General features: G+C 42.2%; 1 long non-coding RNA gene across 1 annotated transcript; it reads right to left on the bottom strand.

The window, feature by feature from the left end:
• Positions 1–970: 970 nt before the first annotated feature.
• LOC125329140 lies at positions 971–14357 on the bottom strand. The gene is made up of 3 exons (XR_007205058.1): positions 14211–14357; positions 3200–3301; positions 971–1078 (listed from the first exon to the last, which is right to left on the bottom strand). It is a non-coding gene; the product is annotated as an uncharacterized LOC125329140 (long non-coding RNA).
• Between the last annotated feature and the right edge of the window lie 7562 nt (positions 14358–21919).

A 21919-nucleotide genomic window follows, 5' to 3' on the forward strand; every position in this document is an offset into this window, starting at 1 on the left:
TGTTTCTCATGCAACACTGACACTGCCATGTCCAGGTCACCACTCAAACCCTGACGCCAGAGCATCAGCTGGGCCTGGTGGTCATTGTGCAATCAGCTGAGGGTCACTGCTCCATGTCCAGCATGTCCAGCAGCCTCAGCAGGAGGTTCAGCACAGCTGCAGAGGTCGAGTCCATCTGGGAGCTCTTGCTTTATGCCCACGGTATTTTCCCCTGTGTTTAATATCCTGTAGTTCACTGATTTAATCATGGAACTCTAGCCAAGATTACATAATTATTAAACACTCTATTCTTGAACTCCTTTTAGAGGGATCTAGCAAAAAAAAGGAGAGTTTTCTCTCAACCTTTTATCAGTTGATGTTGCTATGAATGATGCATGTGAGAAAGTGCCTGTGCCCACGGTGCAGGCTGTGTGCTCTCTGAATGATCACGGCCATTAAAATGCAGAGGAGATTTTCCTCCTGAAATACCTGCAGAGACAGGTAGTCTGTATTTACTGGTTCAGCTGAAAAATGAAAAATAGACATTTAAACCCCAAATTTAACAAAAAGGACATAATCAGCATCTCTCAGTGCCTTCTGTGTAAACTTGTGAGTATTTTCAATACAAAGAACAATTATTTGATTTCTTTGCATGTTTAGTTGGAAGTGGTTTGCTTTTTCCAGCCATTTTTTGAGTCACATAGTTGTGACCACACCAATGGCCTATTTCTTCATCAAGGCTGGTATTTCACTACAGCTCTCTGAAACAGAAATGTCAAAAGAGGGAATTAACCTGCTAAAAATGCGCAGAACCGCTTCTTTTAATTTCTCTCTCTCTCTTTTTTTTTCCTTAAGTCATTTAGGGAAGATCCAAACCCCAAGTCTATTAACAGGAAAATACAGAGGTCTCTTTGAACCTGGAACATTTTAGATCTTCATATGTTATTATAGAATATGAAATGTTTGAGTGTTTATTTTCTTACCTCTTTGGGCTTTGTCTGCTTATTTTCTTTAAATTTATTGAAAATCACAATTGTCACTGTGCTCCTTCCCTTGAGTTGCCAGGGGGAAGCATCACAGGCATTGTGAGCTCTTGTTCCTGAACAAAAGTAATGAAAATAATAAACTTCATAAAAAGTCGCTTTAGAAAAAAATAAACTTCCTAAAAACTTGCTCTAGAAACAATTTCTAACTGCTAGCTTCAACTCCTGGGCCTGCTAGCCAAGAACATGGATGCTTTTTTAATTCAGTGGAAATATCTAATTTTAACAGATGAAATAAATGGAGCTAGGCATGTAATAAGGACACTATTCAGCATAAATGCAGCAGAGATGGTCCAACAGAGATTACCTAATGAGCATCAGCTTGGCTGCTCTAGTTACGGACTGAAAACAAACAGCTCCCAACATTCTGCATGAGTAACAGGCCCTCAGGAAATGCCCAAACCCAAGATTTCAAACATCAATGTCCAGTGCAGAAAATTTAATCTTTTATTTTCTAGCACTGATGCTACTAGGGACTCCTTGTATGAGTATCAAGGAATCAGCCTTGTTTTTCACTGTCTTGAAAGCAAGTGAGGGTGGCCATCAGAGCACTTCCAGATGTTAAATGAACCCGCCACATTTCACAGATTCAAGGATTTCTTTTTAAGACCATTTATAAAAGCTTGGAAAGAGCACATGGTATCATTTTATTAAAATTTAGGGAGGAGTGTTTTATTTTTACAACAAATTGAAGACTTTACTTAGCTTTTTTTGCCGCCACTATTAACATCTACACTGCAAAAAGGAAGTAGCTCTAGGTACCTACAACTAACATCCTTACCATTATATTGATGGATTTGTACCAAGGAACATGTCCTAAACTTGGCTGTAGCAAAGCATCCAAACATTCAGCTGGGTCTGATGTTACTGAGAAGTTCACAGAATTTATAAGTTTTGAGGCTGCCACATTCAGTGCAACAAATTTCATGATTCCTTTAAGGGTTAATTGCCAAACAGCAACAAGAGTTAAAGAATGACTTCTCATAAGCTCTGCAGAAAAGGGATGTCTCTGTGAAGTTTTGGGGGGACATACTGAGGTCACACATCCAGCCTGGAGCAGCAGCCAGGATGTTTTGTTGTGATGCTTCACCCAGCATTTGTGTTTCATGCAGAATGGAGGAGTACATTCAAACAATAAAAGAGAGAGAGGAGAACTAGGAGTACCCACACATTAAAGTAGGAGTATCCCATTTAAGATGAAGTTGAATTAATTCCTGTACTCTCAAGTTGGATTTAGTTTGATGAGAATTTGGAAAGAATGACCAGTGTATTTAGCAATTATCACGGCCTGCATTTTGCATTAACAGGCTGTCAATAAGCCAAGTAGTTTAGAGCTTGCTTAGTTCTGATTAATTTCTGTCTTTTAGGCAAACATTAACTCACTCCTGGCGTGCTCTGCTCTTGCAAGTGCTACCATGGCACAGACTAGATGAATGTGGAAGAGATTTAGCATGTCACGTTCTGCTGAACATCATAGGTGTGCAGGCAGCAGCCAAGTGCTTGCCAAAGGCAACAAACCAAGGAAAATATAGAAAACAAACCCTCATCTGCTTAGTTAACCAGAACCAGGGTCCTACTGGGGGACAAGGGGCTTCTATGGCAACAGGCAAGCGACCAGGAGCTGTAGTGGTCACCCTGTGAGATGGTTCCATGCCACGATCATGGATATTCCAAGCAGCTTCTGCCTCGTGGAGCTGGTGACTATACAATAAAGTCGTCTACAGGTCCTGATCTATAAATTATTCTCAGTAGGTGTTGAAAGCAGCTGTGTTGTTTATGCACATCTCATTTCTGCTCGACAGGAGTGAAGGTTAGTGTGGGTGCTCAAAATGAGATCAGTAAATCAAAGAGATCAGTAAATCAAAGCCCCACATGCAGCAGGGTGAAGATGCATCTGGAGCTGAGCTTTAGTTCCCTTCTTTTCCTCTTTTTCACCCACAAAGACTCTAATAAAAATAACCTCCTGTCATCCCACCTGGGTACAAGACCAACCCTACAGCTTCAGTAGTGGCACTGCCTTCATGGAAAAAAACCAAGGGTCTCTCCTGAAACTTTAGATAACTTGTGACCTTTTGGAAGCTCCAGAACACAAGGATGGAAATCTACCATTCTAGTTATTAATAACTCTGAAAAAAAATTGAATTGTGCTGAAGAAAAATGGCAACTCCTGTTCTTACCTTCCAGGTGCTCGGAATAACATTGCTGAGCTTCAGGGATGAAGGGAAGAAACTGTTTCTGCCTGATGCAGTTAGATACCGAGTCTCCAGGGATTCCAAAAGCTGCACAGAAACATGGAGGGGAGAGGAAATAAATAATTTCTAAGGAAATAAAATCAGACAAGCCACCTTTATCCTTTTCCACTCAAACAAGAGAGCATACATGTAAGCACAGTTGGTTTTTTTACACAGAATATTATTAATAGAAGTGATTTTTCAGTCAAGTATTAGTCTCGTTCTAGGAGACAGAAATCAACATAATGCACAGGACAAAGCCCAGGGCCTTTTATTGTGTTCCTTTGATGTATAGAAGGGCAGCTGCTACTGGGAAGGGCACTGCAGCACTCAAAGGAATCCATCAGACCTTCTAAAGAGTTGCAAAGTCAAGACAATCAGGTTGATTATAAAGAAAGGAATTTTATCAACTGTTTTTATTCTGTTCACCTGTGAGAGCAGCATCTGACCAGCAGACATGAAAACAGTCTCTACACTGTAAAGTTTTTACCTAGTGTGAGTGAAATCCTTCAGCTGAGGCACAAGAGCCCTTTTCGAAGGGGAAAGGTTACTTTCTCATCAGTGTGGTGGGAATTTGGCATCCTACTCCTCTGAACAATACGAAAAATTTCAACCTGAGACTCACTCCGGTATAAATCTAACAGCACCCAAATATTTCCCCTGATGGAAACCTTGGAGATCCCAGCATGAACTGCAGCAGATGAAGCAGAAGGACCATCACCATAACCCTCAATGACGTGGGTACAAAAGCTAATTAATACAGTGCTTTAATCAAGAGAAGTTTTACACCACAAAGTGGTGCACAAAGAAAGGCTGTGAGCTTTCCTTCTGCAAAAGGAAAACAGCTCTGGAATTAAATCGATAGGCTCAGGCTCCTTGCCACAGTAAATCTCTCCTAAATCCTTTCACCCCACTCCAAGGCTGGGAGTGGGAGGTGCAGGACAGTGTAGGGTTAGCCAAGACTTCCATTGCTCCCGAGGGAACTGGGATTGCTACAGCTGCTAAAACGAGGAGTAGGATTTATGCTGCATGTTTGGAATAGCACTTGTGTTAAGTAATGTATACTTCTTAAATTATAATTTTTTTTTTTACTCTAGTGCATATGGCATGGCTGTACCATTCCTGGGGTAAGAAAGAAACCAACCCACAATTTAGCTGTTTCAGATAAATACACACAAAATTCCTGCACCATGTGTGTGTTGCTGTCCCAATGAGTTTACAGTGCTAGTTGTGTCTGAGGTTTCTGGCTGATCTCTTGTTTACCCTTTTGATAACAATGCCAGGCACTTCTTACAGTTGCACTGCATCCAGTAAGGAGTCGATGGGAATTTCCTGATTTACACCAGCTGTGACTTCACACAGGCATTTAGTGGAAGTATTACGTGTTTCTTGCAGTGGAAAAAATAATCTCAGTGCTGAAGATGCTTTATTATTCAGTAGTATGTCTGTATACAGAAAAACGTGATGTCCTGTTGTTCTTTACATTTTTAAGAAGCTACAGGTGACTTAAGGGGCAAAAATTTCCTCTGTCCCTCCAAGAAGAGCCATGTGAGCCAGCTAGTGTGATCTCCCTGGAAGTGTTTATAGAATAATGGATTACGTGATACAGAATCCATAGGTGAATTCAAGTTATGAAGTTATAGCTGCGTTTACGTAATTCAGGTTATTTATATCAAGTTTAATATAGCCACGGTCTCAATCACTGTTATTTGAACATATTTATTTAAAAATTAAAGAATGTCTTAGGTTGCCTGCCAGCTGTATCACAGCCACATCAGTTATCGTTCAAGAGATCAGTCATTCAAATTCAGTGCATGACAAAGTGTAGGAAAAAGAAATATTCCCACAAATGCAAACATTATGAGGAAAGTGCTTTATATATTGTGAGCCACAAAGTGAGCTGGCTGTTTTAACTGAGACATTCACTGCTCTCCCCATGTTTATAAATAGCGTTATGAAGGGTGTGTCCTGTGTTCTAAACTATCCCAAGAACACAATTTAAATATTCCACAATTTATGTGTTCGTTTACATGAGAGAATATAATGCTAACGTTCAGATTTGGAAGCCTGCAAAATCCCATATTGTCTCAATGGAAACAATTATGGTGAAAGCAAAGCAAGAGCAAAACTGACTTCTAAAGCCGTGGGTGACACCAGAAGTCACAGAGCTCCACCACGCACCAGAGCACAAACTTCCACCTCGCTCACTCAACTCTTTCAGGAAGGGATTGTGTGTAAAAAATGAACCTGTGCCTTGATTCCTGTGACAGGTCAATTTGGTTTTAGTGTAATACTGCTGGGGAGTTACCTTTCAGGCTGATCAGGAGAGACAGAAATAAATAGTGAGGGAGAATAAGGAGACACAATCCAATTAGTCAGGCGGGAGGTGATGTCAAAGGCAAGTTTCAATTACAGCGAGATTATTAACTGTGATCGTGTTAGCCCAAGATAAATACACTCAGCCTAATACCAGACATGCAAATACTCTCAGTCTGGCTCTAGACATGCTAATTTAAGCCTGTGTTGAGGAGTTGCTATAAGGAAGTGTTGGGCACACAATGCCCAGAGGAACCAGTCAGAGCCACTCACAGTCACTGGGGCTCCCACAGTGGCAAAGCCAGCACGGTTTTCCCTGTTTCAACAGCCCTGAGGGGATCACACAAGGGCTGAGCCAGGAGCTGACCAGCCCTTTTTTGCCTGGGAGTGGTCACTGTGCATAAACCAGGGGAGGAGTGGACACAGGGCTGTGGTCTGTCTGGAAGTACCACAGAATCACAGAATGGCCTGGGCTGGAAGGGACCTTAGAGCTCATCCAGTGCCACCCCTGCCATGGGCAGGGACACCTTCCACTGTCCCAGGCTGCTCCAAGCTCTGCCCAGCCTGGCCTTGGACACTGCCAGGGATCCAGGGGCAGCCACAGCTTCTCTGGGCACCCTGTGCCAGGGCCTGCCCACCCTCCCAGGGAGGAATTTCAGTCACACAAAACACAAGTTTGGACTAAAGGAATACAGAAAGCTGAGTACACTGCCAACTAAACTGGATCCACTGATAGAAACTATGGGTATCTACTTCTCTCGTTGCTCCTTGAAGATTATTTATCCTCCATTTGACAAAATTTAATCAACTGACTAAATCTGCATCAACCAAACACCGACTTATTCTATGAAGACTTCACGATTCTCCCTTTTTGCTGATCTCTAAGAATCCCCTTCATATGTTATGCCTCTATACTTGTGCAAAATTATATATAACATCACTTAGAGGTCTAATAAACTTACATAACCAGCTTTGGTAAACTGGTGTTCAAAAGGACATTTGTGAGATTGAGACGACATAAAAAATGTTGAAATCTGAAATATGTCATTTAGGTTCTATCTAAAACAGGAATTTTGCTGCCATAATTTTATTGGTTAGGAAGATCGAAAAATCCATACCTAACTAGCAAGGCTCAGTTGAATAGCAACCTAAAATCAGAGTAATGATTGTATAAAAGCCACACTTTTGGCAGTTTAATTTATGTCCTGTGGGGATCCTGTGTAGTTATTCTGCCATTTTAAGTTCCATCTCTCCCAACAACACTGTGGATACAGCTGCCTATCTTAAGTTTGCAGGAAGATCTAGAGAAATTATTTTAAGTAATATCTTTAATTCAGTCAATGTTATGGGTTGGAGAGTTACAATTGATAGATGATTTTGTCTTGTGTTGTCAATAAATGATACAGTTTTTGTTTCTGAAGGCAAATTCTTTTTAATAAAAAAAAAAATTAACAACACAGAGGTGTTCTAGATGATGTCATCTGTTTGTAGGGAGTTTCATTCTTTGTTATTTTTATGCAATACTAAAAAAAAGATACCAAAAATCTGTTCCCAGGTTCCATTTTCTCTTTTAAAAATAATCTAAGACAAAGTGAACCCTTTCTTCTTGACACAATTTCTCATGACTGTGATCTCCTTAGAACAGACAAAGAGAAATTCTTTCCAGTTCTTACGAACAGAGGTTCTCTTTGTTTCAGGGATGTCTCCATTTTACTATTTATATCTACTTTAGAGTTCTAAACAAATATCAGCACGCCACATAAATTAAGAAGATTAAATAGGGGCAACACCAAAAAAAGCAAGCCAGGCTTAACCTCAGTGTAAAGGATGAATTAAGCACAATGACATCAAACAGGAGCAGGAAACTTGGAGAAGCAGTAGGTGATTACTGTGTCTTAATTTATGGGAAGGATTAGAGTGTAAGCACCTGAAGAGGCACACAGAATAGAAGAGGTGCTTTTCTCTGCAGAATGGTTATGCAATGTAAGACAAGGGCATCCTCTGCCTGCCCATCTCACTGCAAACACTCATCCCTGGCCACAGGAAGCCTAAAAACTTCTGGTGCTTTAAAACCCTTTTTTCTCCATTGCATAGTAGTGAGAAATTCAGCCCTCCCAATAAATCACATCAAGCTGCCCCTTTTGTTCAACACTGTGTTCCCTTTTTCCTCTCTTCAATATTAACTTCAGCTCCACGGGGCATTACCACATCGAGCATCAAGGACTCCAACCTGTACTCCATCCATCCCCCCCGAGCTGACAGAGGTGCAGTGAAAGCTGTGCCTGGCTGATGCTGGGCCTCGGTGATTTTCCTCGGGGCTGTTAAAGCTGTAGCCAGTGATGGATGGGATCCAGCCTGACCTCCTTCCAGCCTGTCTTAGCAGCTCCCCTCTTGGTGTGGCCCCTCTGACTTTTCTGGGTTTAAATACGTAAAGTGCAGCTAGACTGTTTTCTCTTTCCTCTCCCAAAAAGATTAAAGCATGAATGAGGGGAGAATGATTGCTTAAAGGCAGGGCATATCTGTGATGTTTTGAGACACACCAGAGCACCAGGAATTTGAGATTCTCACTACAGAGCTTTCTACAGCCAAGGGTTTCAAAAGGACCCACCAAGAGCTGTTGCAAGGAGCGGCCACAGCTCTGTCACTGAGAAGACATGTGAAAATCTTTTAAAAAATATTTTTTAAAATATTTTTTCCTTTCTAATAAATAAATGTATATCCATTTTTGAGACACCAACTGCCTCTTAAAACTTTCCAAAGCATCTTGTAGGTCTTGAACTAAACCTTCTAGCACAAAGTTGTAAAGGTATAAGGTACAACATTTTGGTATCTCTGTGGCTGTAGTTGGCTCCAAACTAAATTTTGTCACGTGAGAAAATGAAAAGTATCACACAAATTCTTTGCCTTGATCAAAAATGACAATAGCTGCATTGCTTCTCTTCTGGCAATGTGTTACATTGTATTAAACCCACATTTTTACCTATTAATTGCAAAGGATATTATTTTGTTTTTCTCTCTTTTGGATTGTCCTCATTGAAGCTTCTGGGAGTACTTCAAGAAACAAAGCAAAATTGATTGTTCCATTTATTCATATGATCCTTCAGTTTTCAACAACACATTTAGACCAGTAACTGAAATGTTTTGTTTGACCACACCAAATTCATGCATTCTGATAAACTGTTGCACATATCTTACTCTTGTCTCAACATGCCTGGAACAGTATATGTAAAAATATCCTTAAAAGAGGGGAAAGTCACAGCAAGAGGAGAAAAAAAAGGGAAGACAGAAGTGACATATTAGAAATGAAAAATGCTACTAAAAAGAAATATATCTTTTCTTGGCATAAATAAGAAGCTTCCTTTTCATTGCCAAAGTCAAGTCAGATTACATTTCAGAGTTATGCAAACCTCAAAGTTTTGCCTGGAGGAGATCCTGAAAGAGAATTTGAGGAAGGCTCATTCCAATTCCTGCTATTTGATCCACAAAGGAGAAACACTACTGGCATCAACTCAGCACACCCTGGGATGCTCTTGGCCTGCCATCCTTGAAAGACGAGAAGAATTGCTGGTGGGGAAGAGGCAAGTGGTCCCCAGGCAGGGCTTCCAGTGAGCCCAGACACAGCACCAGCCTCCACCAGCAGGATTCAAAACCCACTGTTAGTTGGCTATTTTGCATCAGTGTTGCAGTCATCTCCTGTATTTTTTTTTTTTATTATTCCATTTCTCATTACTAATCAGGATCCTTTCGTGCACTTGATAACAAACATTATCAGTTTAACATAACAAACCCACCAGTTTCTGTGCAGAAAGGTAGAAATGACCTTTTCTTTCTTAAGTCCATGTTCTAGTGCCAGCATGACAGGTTTTGACTGCAGTGGGATGTGTTTTGTTTGCTTGACATTCCAGCACTTGACTGTGTGACACCAGGGAAGATGGAAACGATGCTTTTGGCACTTGCATACTTGGATCATGCTACAGCTTGCCAGGGGGAAAGGAACAAAACCTGAGCCTGCAGGGACATCCTGTAGTAATGGTCTTTTAATCCAAACAGAGCAATCATTTATCTGTCAGACTGAAAGAATTTAGACAACATTTTAAATAGCTTCTCTGCTTGTCTGTAGCATAATGAGCACAAATCTGCCATTTTCTGCAGTCTCCTACACCAAGAGAGCACTAGAGCAGCCCCTACACTTTGAGGATTGTGTCAATACAACTTTAGTGCTCCTTAAATAGATTTCCCCAGAGCACGTCTCCTGAAACATTTTCTCCTCCCTGACAGAGTGGATCTTTATCATGTCCCTGCTTAAAAACAATTTGCAGAGTCTAAAGAGACAAAGGAATTGTTTAATATCCTTATTTATTTTTTCTTATGCTTTTAGACTTATTATTCTTTTCTGATTTGCCTTTGCTGTGGTGTACAGCACCAGCTGTAAGACTGCCTATGGTCACATCATCCCAGGAGCAACAGCAGGACAAAAATAATGTCCCATTACTGCTGGGACATTTAATTTGCCTCTGTTAGCTGAGAGATTAGTCCTTGGACTAAGAATTCCAAGAATTCCATGTTTTACAGGACACAGACTTGCAGCTCTGCACACCTCTTCTTTCTGCAGCATAACAGAAGGGGGGAGACTACCTGGGAGAGCCAACTTTGAGAAGAAAGATTCTCTGACTCCTACAGGGCTCTGAAAATACTTGAGCAAATCATAAAAGGTGGCCTGAACCCATGGCCCAGTATGGGAGACAGACATTTACCCTGCCTTTTCTTTATTACAATGAAATATCAATATAGATCTACAAAAGCCATTTTCTCAAGTCAAAAGAAAACTTCAAATGATTAGACATTTGATCTGTTTTTTAAACCTATCAAAATCCCAGGGTTTGTAAATGTTTCCTCAGCTTTAGACCATCTCTTTAGGCTTTTTAATTTTGTATTTTTGATATTATTCAAACAAAGGAAGATTTTTAATTTTTTTCTGAGAAAACAGAGGAAAAACAATAGAAGCTCAATGATGCGTGTTCAGTGTTCTGTGAAAAGCAAACTTGTAAAAATTGCATCCTGGGATAACCTAATTATTACCTTGCAATTATTATTCAAGCCAGCCTATCCAGTTCAGCACTGGAAGGATGGGTTTGCTCCTGATTGTCACTGAGAGCTCAATAAAGGTAAAGCCTGATATTTTCTGGGTCATGCTCTCTGAAAAGATCTTCTAAAGAGAATGTTGAAAAGTCTCACTCACAGTGTGAGAGCCAGAACCCCATTTACCTTCAACTTCTACAGGACTGAGAAAGCCCCCTAAAGAATAGCAATGGGTTATTTAAAGACCAAAGCAAATAGATCTAAGTAGATACAGGAAACAGATAAAATGTCTCTTGATTATGCCAGGGGAGATTTAGATTGGATATTAGGAAAAATCTCTTCATGGGCAGGGTTGTCCAGCCCTGGCACAGCTGCCCAGGGCAGTGGTGGAGCCACCATCCGTGGAGGGATTTAAAAGCCCTGTAGATGTGGCACTTGGGGACATGGGTCAGTGGCAGCCTTGAGATTGCAGGGGGAATGATTGCACTCAGTGATCTTACAGGTATTTTCTACTCTTCCCACCAGGTGTTTAAGCCTATAAAGATTCAGATCAGCGTCAGCCAGCTCAGGGCAGGGATGTATCTTTGTATATCCCATAAACTTTTGTTGTTGGGGGACTTGACTACACCGTGTGTTTGTAGGCAAATATAACCCAGTACCATGCCTACCCCAGATTCTCTGCAGTTGTTTTTTCCCTTAGAATTACTCCCACACCAACCATGGCTAGACAGCCTCCAGTTTGCTCGGATCAGGGGGAGAGAGGGGCCTGGTAAAATATGACGCCAATACGTGCTGGATCCTGCAGCCAGAGTCCAGAGAAAGCCTTGAGACAAAACCAACACCCTCTGTGGTCTGAGACCTCCACAGCTCCAAGCTGTACTCCTGCCATGACTCCAGACCACTGCTGGGATGGGTTTTATAGGGATGCAGTGACATCAACAACCAGCATCGTACGTAACCGTGGCATTTTCCTAAGCTGTTACAGATGTAAATGAATAAAATCAAACCTTCTCCTAGCACTGAACCCCCTTTGTGGGCACGGGGCTCCCTCAGTGTGAGGCTGTTTATTCTAATTTACTGTGCTCTTGGCTGTGTTCATGAGGATCAGGACACCCAGGGAGAGGGGGCTGTTTTCCTTTAATTTCTCCCGGAGCCTTGGGCTGCAGCAGAAGCTCCCCTGCCTCGCCAAGTGTGCTGTTCCTCATGGCAGCTCATCAGCTGGGAAGGTGTCAACCATGCTACAACCCAGCAGCAAGTTTATAAAGAAACGTAGAGGGAATAAGAAATTAAAAGACCTAATCTGGAAGAAATGTATGTATTACTCCTGTTACTGAAGCAGTGGAGACAGGCCAAAACAGACGAAAGAATAATATGACCTCTAGAAAATTCTGAACAACTGTAGAAGCTAGACCTATTTAAACTTCCAAAGGTGACCTGCCACTACTTTGACCCTAATATAGAGTGAAATGTACAAAAAAACCCCAAACTGATACTAGAGGATTTAAAAGAAAAACCCTATTAAACAAAGACAGACTGAAAGACTGGAAGCTGAAGCCACATACATTCAAACTGGAAAATGGGTGATGACTTTTCCTCGGTAGCAGTCAGTCACTGCAAGAACTTCTCATGAATGGTTTCCCCATCACTTAAAATTCTTAAACAAAAGCGGATGTCTTTCTAAAACGTATCCTTTTGTGGAATAATGCAGTCTGCCCTGGATTACATAGGAAGTCAAATATTCCCTTCTGGCCTTCACCTAGGAATGGTTATATTCCTGTTATGTAAAGTTACTTGTTCCTACGGAGCAAGTTTGTCCCCTCCCCACTCGAAGTGATATTTTCAAGACATCATATGAAACCAGACAAGGTGTGTTTGATAAAAATATGCTGTCAGCTTGACATCTGTGAATCACAGCTGTACCTGCAGGGTTCTTGGCAAGTAAATCTTGAGACAGAGGTCTTAAAGCACCCCAGGTAAACAGCCAGCGCTGTGTCACACCCCTGGGTGCAGGTGTGCCATCCTGGGCTGTTCTGGAGGGGACAGCCATCACCTTTGGCCCTTTTCCCAGTCCTTGTGCTCCCCAGTGATGATGGGGAGGTGATTTGCACTCACACTACAGTGACTGGTGTGTGCCTGTCTCATTTGCACAAACAAAACACAACCAATAAATAAATGAGTGCATTTTCTTCCTGCCTTACAGATGTTGTTGCAACAGCTTTGCAGAGAACTTGCAGGTGGGCTTTGGACTCCTGTTGGGTCCCACTGCAGAGACTCCCAAACAACAAACCCTTGCAGGTGTTTCCCACATCGCTGTGGTCACTCCTTTCAAAATACATCTTGCCCACAGCTTAAAAAACCACGGCCTGGCACTGCTGCTTGTTTGCCTTTGCTTTAACTGCCCACCCACACCGCACCAGAGGGTGTTTTATGGTGTTTAGGAAGGCCATGGGTACAATGTGAGGCTTTGAACAGCGAGGCTTCCCTCAGAGCAGGAGGTGCAGCGGGGAAAGGTGACCCGGGGATGTGGTTACATTTTTCACCCTGACCTCCCTTTCCAGGAGCTCTGCTGTGATGGTTGGCACCGGCTGCTCTCCCACCTGCATCCCCTCAGCCTCCCAGCAGACAACTGCACAAACTTCAGCCTGTCTCCAGCTAATTGCAGCTGTAAAGCGGAGGTCACCCCAGAATTACACAGGGCATCTTATTAAGCACCTCCTGATACCTAAAATTAAGGCAAATGAAAGAAAATTTCCTAAAACACTTCTATGGTCACAGGCTGTATAGTTGACATGAATTTGGTAAGGTTTCCTAGGCTACAAGTCTATACTTCCTATAACCTTTTGGAAAAACTTTGATTTATTTTCATTCTGCTTCTGTAATAATTACTGATACCCCATGAAGCAGTCAAAAGAACCAATGAAAGCAGGGCATAGGAAAACAAACCCAAAATACTTCCAGCCTGATGTAGATGGAGGCTGTACATAATTTTCTTCTCAATTCTTATTGTGATCTAATAGCTAAATTAGACTTTCAAAGTGTTCTGGAAGTCAGAGGATTATATTGGACAGTGCTAATTACTTTAACTAAAATGAATTTTAACTTAATCTCTGTTAATGTTATTATAGTAACAGCATAATGCTGGTTTTTTTCTTCAAGATATGGTTTAGAAGCCACTGTGAGTTATTTGGATGCTGCTTTCCAAACTCTGGGCTTTCACTTTTCAATATCGTCATTCACTGGGTAGGCCAGCACTTGCCAAATTCTAGCCCACTCCTTTAGAAGCGGAGCCCAAAACAGACAGGGCCTCACTCACACCTAATTGCTTTTGGAAAGTAAACATTTTACTTCATATTTCCAATGCTCTGCCTGACAACATGGTAGGTCCTCCATGCGTGGAGGGAGATTAACGAGGGCTGGAGAACCTACCAGACCCATCAGACACCTGCTACAAATGGGTGGGAAGAGCTGCTACCTCGTGCTACCTATTTGCCTGAACTAGACAATCAGTTTGGCAGAGGATCCCAACTTTTAAACATTTAATGTCTCGTGCAATAAATCCTACTTCTACTGTGAAGCTTAAAAAGTCCTTTTCTCACAGAAAAGTTTTGCACAGGAAGCAGCACCGGTAACTGTAGGAGTTCCAGGGTGCTCCTGACGTCCAGCAATTCTCTACAGTTTCCACAGGACAGCAATCTGCACATTTTTTTCCTGGTTGCCTGCTAGAAGAAAGAAAGTCTTTATATTTTTGGTACAATAGATGCCTTGAAGTGAAAATCTTTGTAGCCAAATGCTCTGTAGAGCATGTTCCTGCTATTCTGTGCAGAAATTCTGTGTATTCGCTTCCAGTTGGGTTAATTCTAAGCAGCATTGAGGCCTCAGAATGAGGACTTTTAATGCACAGATGTGTTATGCATAGGAGCCCTAAATTCCCTGGTTTTTATGATTTCCAGTATTGTAGTGGTAATAATAGAAGTTTCAGAAGAGCAGCTCTAAGCAGACATCCTTCCAGTCATAATGGATTGGTCAAGGCAGGTACCACAGACTAATGAGTTTAGTCCATATTCCTGAAATTAGGCTGCTAATTAAATATATTTCCTTAATTATATTATTTATCTGAAAGGTAAAGTTCTTATGTACTTCAGTATTTTGTGTCTCCTCAGATAATATCCTGCATAATTTCTCTTAATAAATTCTTCCCCCCCAAAAAAAGAATGTCTTGATAGATTAATGAATAACACTATTTTCCAATCTCTCTCATTCATCTTTCCCCCTGGACACCTTGGTCTTCATACCACAGGTACTCAGGCAGCTTTTATCTTGTTTATATTTTAATTTCTTTTTAACCCAGGCATGGTAGGTGTTTAAATGATAAGATACACTGCCCTAGCCCCTTATTTAGAAGTTCTAAAAATGTTCTTTCACCCACAAAGCACAGGTCAACTGCATTTGAGATAATTGCCCTTAAACAAACCCAGCACATTCTACTTTGTTTTGCATCCCTGTTAACGAAATTTTGGATGGGCAGAGAGAAATGTTGAGCTAGGAACTGGAGGCCTGTATTAAGGAAAGAGGGAGATGGAAAAGGAAAGAAGCAAAAATGTAGGAACATTAGAGGTTTGCAGTAAAGATATAGTATATAAGGGGGGGGAATACAAGAAACTTCTTCAAGATGTTAAAATATATCAAAATATCTATATAAAAATATACAGAGCCTTTGGATGGCTCATAAGTTGGCACCTATGCTCAAGCTTTTGTAAAAAATATATTGCTTAAATAACAGAGAAACTATATCCTCTAATGCTACTGTAATCAGCCCAGATGAAATTAGTGTTCAGGTCTGAGAAACTCTGAATATAATTATATAGATATAAAGAACAACAAAACTGAAATGTGGGTTCGTGTTTATCAGTACTAGAGAGTAGCATCATTTGGAGGTTGTTAGCTTGAAATAAATTTATTCCATGTAATGTCACCTCAGACAACTTTGCTCTTTTATAATTGAGCTTAAATTTCATTGAAGTCTTAGGTATAGACAATAGATTTGGCTCTCAAATGCTGAAACAGCAAGTGAAATACTTTCAAAATGAGTTTTTCAAACAGTTGGGACAAAAAAAGATGACCTGTACACAGATAGTACAAAACCAAAGAGAATTGTTTTCACAGGCAGAATCCTTTCTCTTTTCCCAGAGAGGTTTTAATTTGTTCTCTCTACGGCATTACTGCCTCATCACCCAAATAAAGTCAGCTTTGAACACCAAATAATTAATAAACCCAAGCCCACTGGTCTTCCAAAGCCTTTTAACTTCCTGAAGAATCCATTTCCCACTGAGTCCTCTGCAGAATGATGTTACTCTTAAGTTGCAGTGGAATTAGAGCAACACTTTGCCTTTTCCCCCTTTCCCAGCTTCAGGAAAACACTGGCAGGATCTGCAGCCTCTCACCCTCCCACGAGCTCTGGCCTCCTCAGCAAATTCTTGCTGCTGTCTTGTCTTCAGGTAAAGCCTTAGATGTGCAGGCTTATCTCAGTGATTTAAACACAGCTACCTAAGGAAGTGATGGATTTCCTTTGCTTGCAGCCTTCCAGTCAGGAGCAGATGGATATCTCAGGGACATGTTATAGCTCAGACAGAGAGAGGTGCCTGATGCAGAAATTACAGGGTCAGACTCCCAGACCTGTGTTATGTGGGAGGTCAGGCAAGGTGAGCTGGCACTTCAAACCAGGGCATCTGCACTGTAAATCTCAAAGATAGCTGCAGAAGTATGACAGGCACCAGGAATTTAATGGAAAGCATTTGCTTTTTCTTTTTGTCTGAGCTGTAACCCAAGGCTTTGCCTTTCTGCCCCATCATTTTGAAAGGAAATTAATTTCCCTGCTCACTAGTTTTACTGAAATTATTTAAAGCAATTTCTCAGCTACCACTTACTTGAGCATAACAACTTTCTTAACCCCAAAGCTCTCTCATTTCAACACTTCCCTCCAAAAGGAGCTCCACCTGAAACAAAATTAATTTCTCTACCTTTCAACTCAGAACTCCCTATTCAGCTTTAATTGTAACCCTAGGGAAGAGGATTTCCCTCTCGTTTTTCTTCATATTTTTTATGTTATGCTTCTTATGTACCAATATCTTCTGAGCACCAGGCGAGGACAGCCCATGCCACATTTACCTTCTGTAAAAGACTCTTTTTAAAGGAGTCTTTAAAGGGGAAAGGAGGAAGAGTAGGCACAGAGGAGGCTGGACCTCACTGTGGGGCCATTTCTGGGCTTGGGGAAGCACACAAAGAGAAGGAAACAACCCTAGAAAAACAAATCTCCAGCTTTGTAACAAAACAAGCCAAGGAAGTGCCAGGTTATCATGACACAGAAACAACTGAAAAATAGTAAAGGAACTGACATTTGCAGCATGGAGAAAAGGGCTCATTGCAAACACAGTGCTGGGGTGAAACTGGAGTCATGTAGCTCCTGACAGGAATGGGACCAGGCTGGTTACCTGCTAAAATACATCTTGGAGAGCTGTGAGCTGAAGGATCCTTGGTGGGGTGGCAGCAGCTGCCCAAATTTCTGAGCATGGGGCCTTTATGAGCTGAGCACTTTAATGAGCATGTTTTCTTTAGTGTTTATTTTCACAGAGTCAGACTGATCTCATGTACTAAGAATGAAACCCTGGCATGGAAGTGGCATATCTGCTGGTTAATGTCAACAGTTGACGTGCAGACAGCAAACAGGATTTCATATTGTGGTAAAAGTTGAGTTACTATTTGCTTTAATTCTCTTTTCTTTGTGTCAGACACATTAAGAGTAAACAGTAAAAGAATTTCATTTTTACTGGAAAAAAAAAAGGAAAAAATACTCTAGTAACCCTAATTCTACATGTTGAAGAAAAATGTTATATCTACCTAGTAAAGAATAGCTTGAAAAGTCCTCTGCAAAAGATGTCATAATAAAAGACCCTAGTGATTTGCACAGTACTGAACTGTCAAGGAGGGGAAGAGCACACTTAACTGTGAATGAACTACCCTGTAGCAGAATGAAAATCCTCCCTGACTTAAACACAGGCAAGGCCAGATTGAGTTATCACACCAAGCAGGCTCAGCGAGTGTCTAAATCTCACCAACAATGGAAACCCTGCCCTGTGTTAGCAGCCCAGCTCACCTCCGTGCTGATCACATGGATGGTCACAGGAGATCAAACCATGATGTCCCAGCTCTGGGAAGAACTGGGCAGTTTGGACTCCCATTGCTGTTAGGTGGTGGTGCTCAGAGCCAGCAGGGTTCAGTCTTAGGCTCAGAAATACAGAGATTAATGACACCCACCGCTGGCACAGCACTTCTGAAACACCTGTGACACATCCCACCCTGGCAGGGAAATGGAACTGCTGACCTAAGAGCCTTTTCCACCCCCAGCTTCTGGGGTTTTATGAATTGTCAGTCACGCCTAGGGGTGATATTGCTATAAAACCCCAGCCATGCAGGAGAGCTGGCAGGGCAGCTCTGTGGTTTTAGGCTTAACTGTGTCTGAAAGACTGAAAGGAGGTAGAAGGCTTAAGGATTGATGTTGACAGTTGCTTTCAAATTTATGCAAAGACAAAATCCAGTTACACAGACAACAAACTCACCAGCAGTTTGGGCTGTGGGACAGATGCAACTGAAAAAAACAATGAAGGGAAAAGGAAAATAAACCAAATTCCCTTTAAACACCACCGGTGTGGAGGAGAGACTGGTATGAAAGTGTTGGCAAAGACTGCTCTGTGTTGCAAGAGGTCCCCAGAGCAAGGCAAGGGAGCTCAGGCAGGCTCTGTACCCACTGCTGGCTCTCAGTTCAGTGGAAGTAATTGAACATGGGTTATCCACACCACCCTACCTGGCCACTGTGACCCTGACACTGGGGCAGGGCTCACTCTTCAGTGCTTGTTTCTGCATGAGAAACCTTCTTTGTTTCAAGCACAGTAAGTCTAATAAAGCAATAAAAATAAGTATGAAACAGGGAGACAGAACTGATTTAACCTTCCCCTCCAAAATCCTGTAATGGGAGAAGGAAATGCTGGAAACCAGGTCTTCAAATTGTACACCAACACCCTAAACCTGGGACTGCCCTTCATCTCACTCTGTAATCATCAAGCAGATTTGTTATGTTGCATTTACGTGGCATGACATCTGTATTTTGTGGCGTGTCACCCGTATTTGTTTTAAATCATGCTATAGACAGGAGCCACTCAAAGTGCAGAGCTGCTGAGCAGTCTGAGGCCCTTTAAATGAGATTTCAGTCCAGGTCCCTCTCCACCATGTTCTCATGTTGGGAAAGGGTGTTCAGAGCTGACATGGCTTTCCCAGGTGTTTCCTACAGGGACAGAGTGTGGAGTGAGCAGTTAATCATGAGTGCATTTGAGTGTCCTGAGGTCCTGGTGTGAAAGCTGTTACAGAGACTGAAAAAGTGTTTAATAATCAGAGCCCCATGTCCTGAGTGCAGCCTGGGTTCACAGGAGTTCACACACCTCTGAAGGAGCTCAAGCCAAAATGTAAGGAGAAGCTGCAGCTTCAGGGGCTGCGCTTTGCTGGGACTCCCTCCCAGGAAAACCCATGAAAAGTGTGTCCAAAGTGCCCTTTGAGTGACCCAGGCAACGCTCTGGAGAGGCAAACAGATCTCAGAAGGTGCCCAGGGAAACTCCCCTTCAGATCACCACCCAGGGATCCCTATCCAGGGACACTCAGCTCCAGATTTTCATTCTGCACATACAAAGTTAGAGCTGCTCACAGTCAACAAAAAAGAGACTTTTTATCACAACCAACTCACATACATATAATTATTTTTGAGAAGACATGTAACAACCATCCTCATGAGAAATTAGATTAGGGGCTTCCAACTCTCTGGAAATGCACTGGCAAGTCAACATGCCTTTTTTTGGCCTCATTTGCATTATAGTCTCATAAAAGGAAACTGGACATATGAAGGCATTTTTCCACTGGAGGAGGAGTGAGGATGAGGAGTTTGTTTCTCTCTCCTAATCTGATGGGGGAACAAATTCAGCAGCTCCTTCTCACAAATACAGGCTGGGTTTGGGATGGAAGGGACCTAAAGCTTACCCAGTCCCACCCCCTACCATGGGCAGGGAGAACCTTCCACTCTCCCAGGTTGCTCCAAGCCCCATCCAACTTGACCTGGGACACTTCCAGGGATGGGGCAGCCACAGCTTCTCTGGGCACCCTGTTCCAGATCCTCTCCACCCTCACAGGGACGAATTTCTTCCTGATATCTAATCTAAATCTAATGTCTTTCAGCCTACACCTTCTTTTCAGCCATGGTCTGCACTCACTGCTCTCTCCTGCAGGGTGGAGGCTCCCTGCTGCCCTAACCCCAACCCCAACCCTCCTCCTCCAGTTTTAAAGGCTGCTGAGCATTACTTGCTTGCGTTTTTTAAGTGTATGATATACTCTTGCCCACCTGCTGCACACAGGTTTCACATCACTTTAGACAGCGCAGCAAACTCCTCCACACAAACTCTGAGCCACCCCATGGCACTAGGCTGGCTGGGGTTTTTTTCTACATAAACCTATTAAGTATTAAGAGAAGTTAATCATTAGCTGGCTGGTTGTACATTAAGACAGACTCCCTCCTTTGTCTCTCAGTGTTATTAAATGCCTTCTGCTTTGAAATGCCACATAAAAGTGATAGATGCCCTTTCTTTAAAAGCCAGGCTTCCAGTCAAGCTATGCTTGGTATTAGCTCAGCGACAAAGAGCCCTCCTTGTTTAAATATAGAAGCCTGAGGCAGATAAGGTTAAGTCAGCCTGGCTGCTGTGCCAGGGCTGCCCTGATAAGGAGCTGCAGGCACAGGGGAGTGTTCCCAGTGCAGGATCCCGACGGATGAGTTACGGCTGGAGACCAGCGAATGGCACAAAAACTGTTTGAGCTGAGGCCAGGGATGCAAATGGTCAAGTGTATTTGTGATAAGGTGGTGGAAGGCTCCTGGCATCTTGAAAGATGGTTTAGAGTGGAAGCTGCTGCTTGAAACAGCTCCAGAACCAGCAAACCCCACCTGTGTTGACTGAAAAAGGGGGGGTGTGTACCCACGTGTGGAGTTTATCCTTCTAGCTGGGTTTATGCTTCCAGTTGGGTTTAACCTTCTATTCAACATCTGTGTTCAGAGAGCCCCAGGACTGCTTTCAGAAGCAATGCCATCTCCTCAAAAAACACACACACAGCCCTAAGCAAGAAATGATTGAGCAGGGAGGCAGAAAATCAGGGCTGAGCGAGACAGCGAGCAAATCCCCTTCCCAAATCACTAGGAAAAAAGTTTCTCCCCAGAGGAATGATAAACTATATTTTTGCCTAGCAGCTTTTACAAGGTGAAAGTGTTGCTCAGGAGAATAAATGCCTGCTTTGTGTGGCCCCCCTAGAAGCAGGAGGCAGTCAAGTCTGGGCTCAGCTAATGTATAATCTATATTTACACATCAAAATCCCCCCCTTATTTAGGTTCTTGATTTACAGTCCCTAGTTTTCATAAAAGTCAGTCATTCCTAGTGAAAGAATGCAGAGTAGATTTATAGGATCTGCATTATGCCTTAAATCTTAATAACATTTTTAAAGCATTTTTATGACTCATCCTAAGTAAAGTTTTCCCTCTTTTTTTTTTCCAAGGCATTACTGTGTAAAACCAAATACAAATCCTTACCCTTAAAACAAGATCATTTTAACCAACCATGCTGGCATCAACCCTGCTGCAATGCCAAACATTGTCAGCAATGTCCTTATAAGCCTCTGTTTTCAAGCATTCACAGCTCAAATGTAAAATGTGCTTTTCACTAAGGTTTGTCTGATAAGATCTCAACCTGCACAAGCAGTGAATTTGTTTTCATCATCACAGTCAAAATAAAATAAATCTCTGGAGGCTGCTGGGAGGTAGATGAAGGTAAAGGGTCTGATTCTGTGCCTCCCCCACACCAGGCTGCTCCTTGCTTTGGTAAAATATTTGTCAGCTCAGGTTCGGTCCAGTTTAGAGCAGAAATACCCCAAGTCCATTAATCACAGGCATAGACACAAAAATGCTGGCTGGGCTCATGTGTTTGCATCCAGGGATGGGCCCAGCACTGCAGTGTTGGTTCTTAACCAGCTCTCTCAAGAACTCTCAACCTTTAGATAGAAATTTAAATATTATCAAACAAGTCAATAGTTCAGTGATGTGTCCTAAAGCGGATTTGTAGGGAATCAGTTCCTTAAGCATTTTTTTAGGAAAACAAGCACCAAGGAGGTTGTGGTAACACATTTTGGGGGAGACCC

Source organism: Corvus hawaiiensis, chromosome 8 (genome assembly GCF_020740725.1).
Source record: "Corvus hawaiiensis isolate bCorHaw1 chromosome 8, bCorHaw1.pri.cur, whole genome shotgun sequence".
In the NCBI taxonomy this organism is placed as follows: domain Eukaryota; kingdom Metazoa; phylum Chordata; class Aves; order Passeriformes; family Corvidae; genus Corvus; species Corvus hawaiiensis.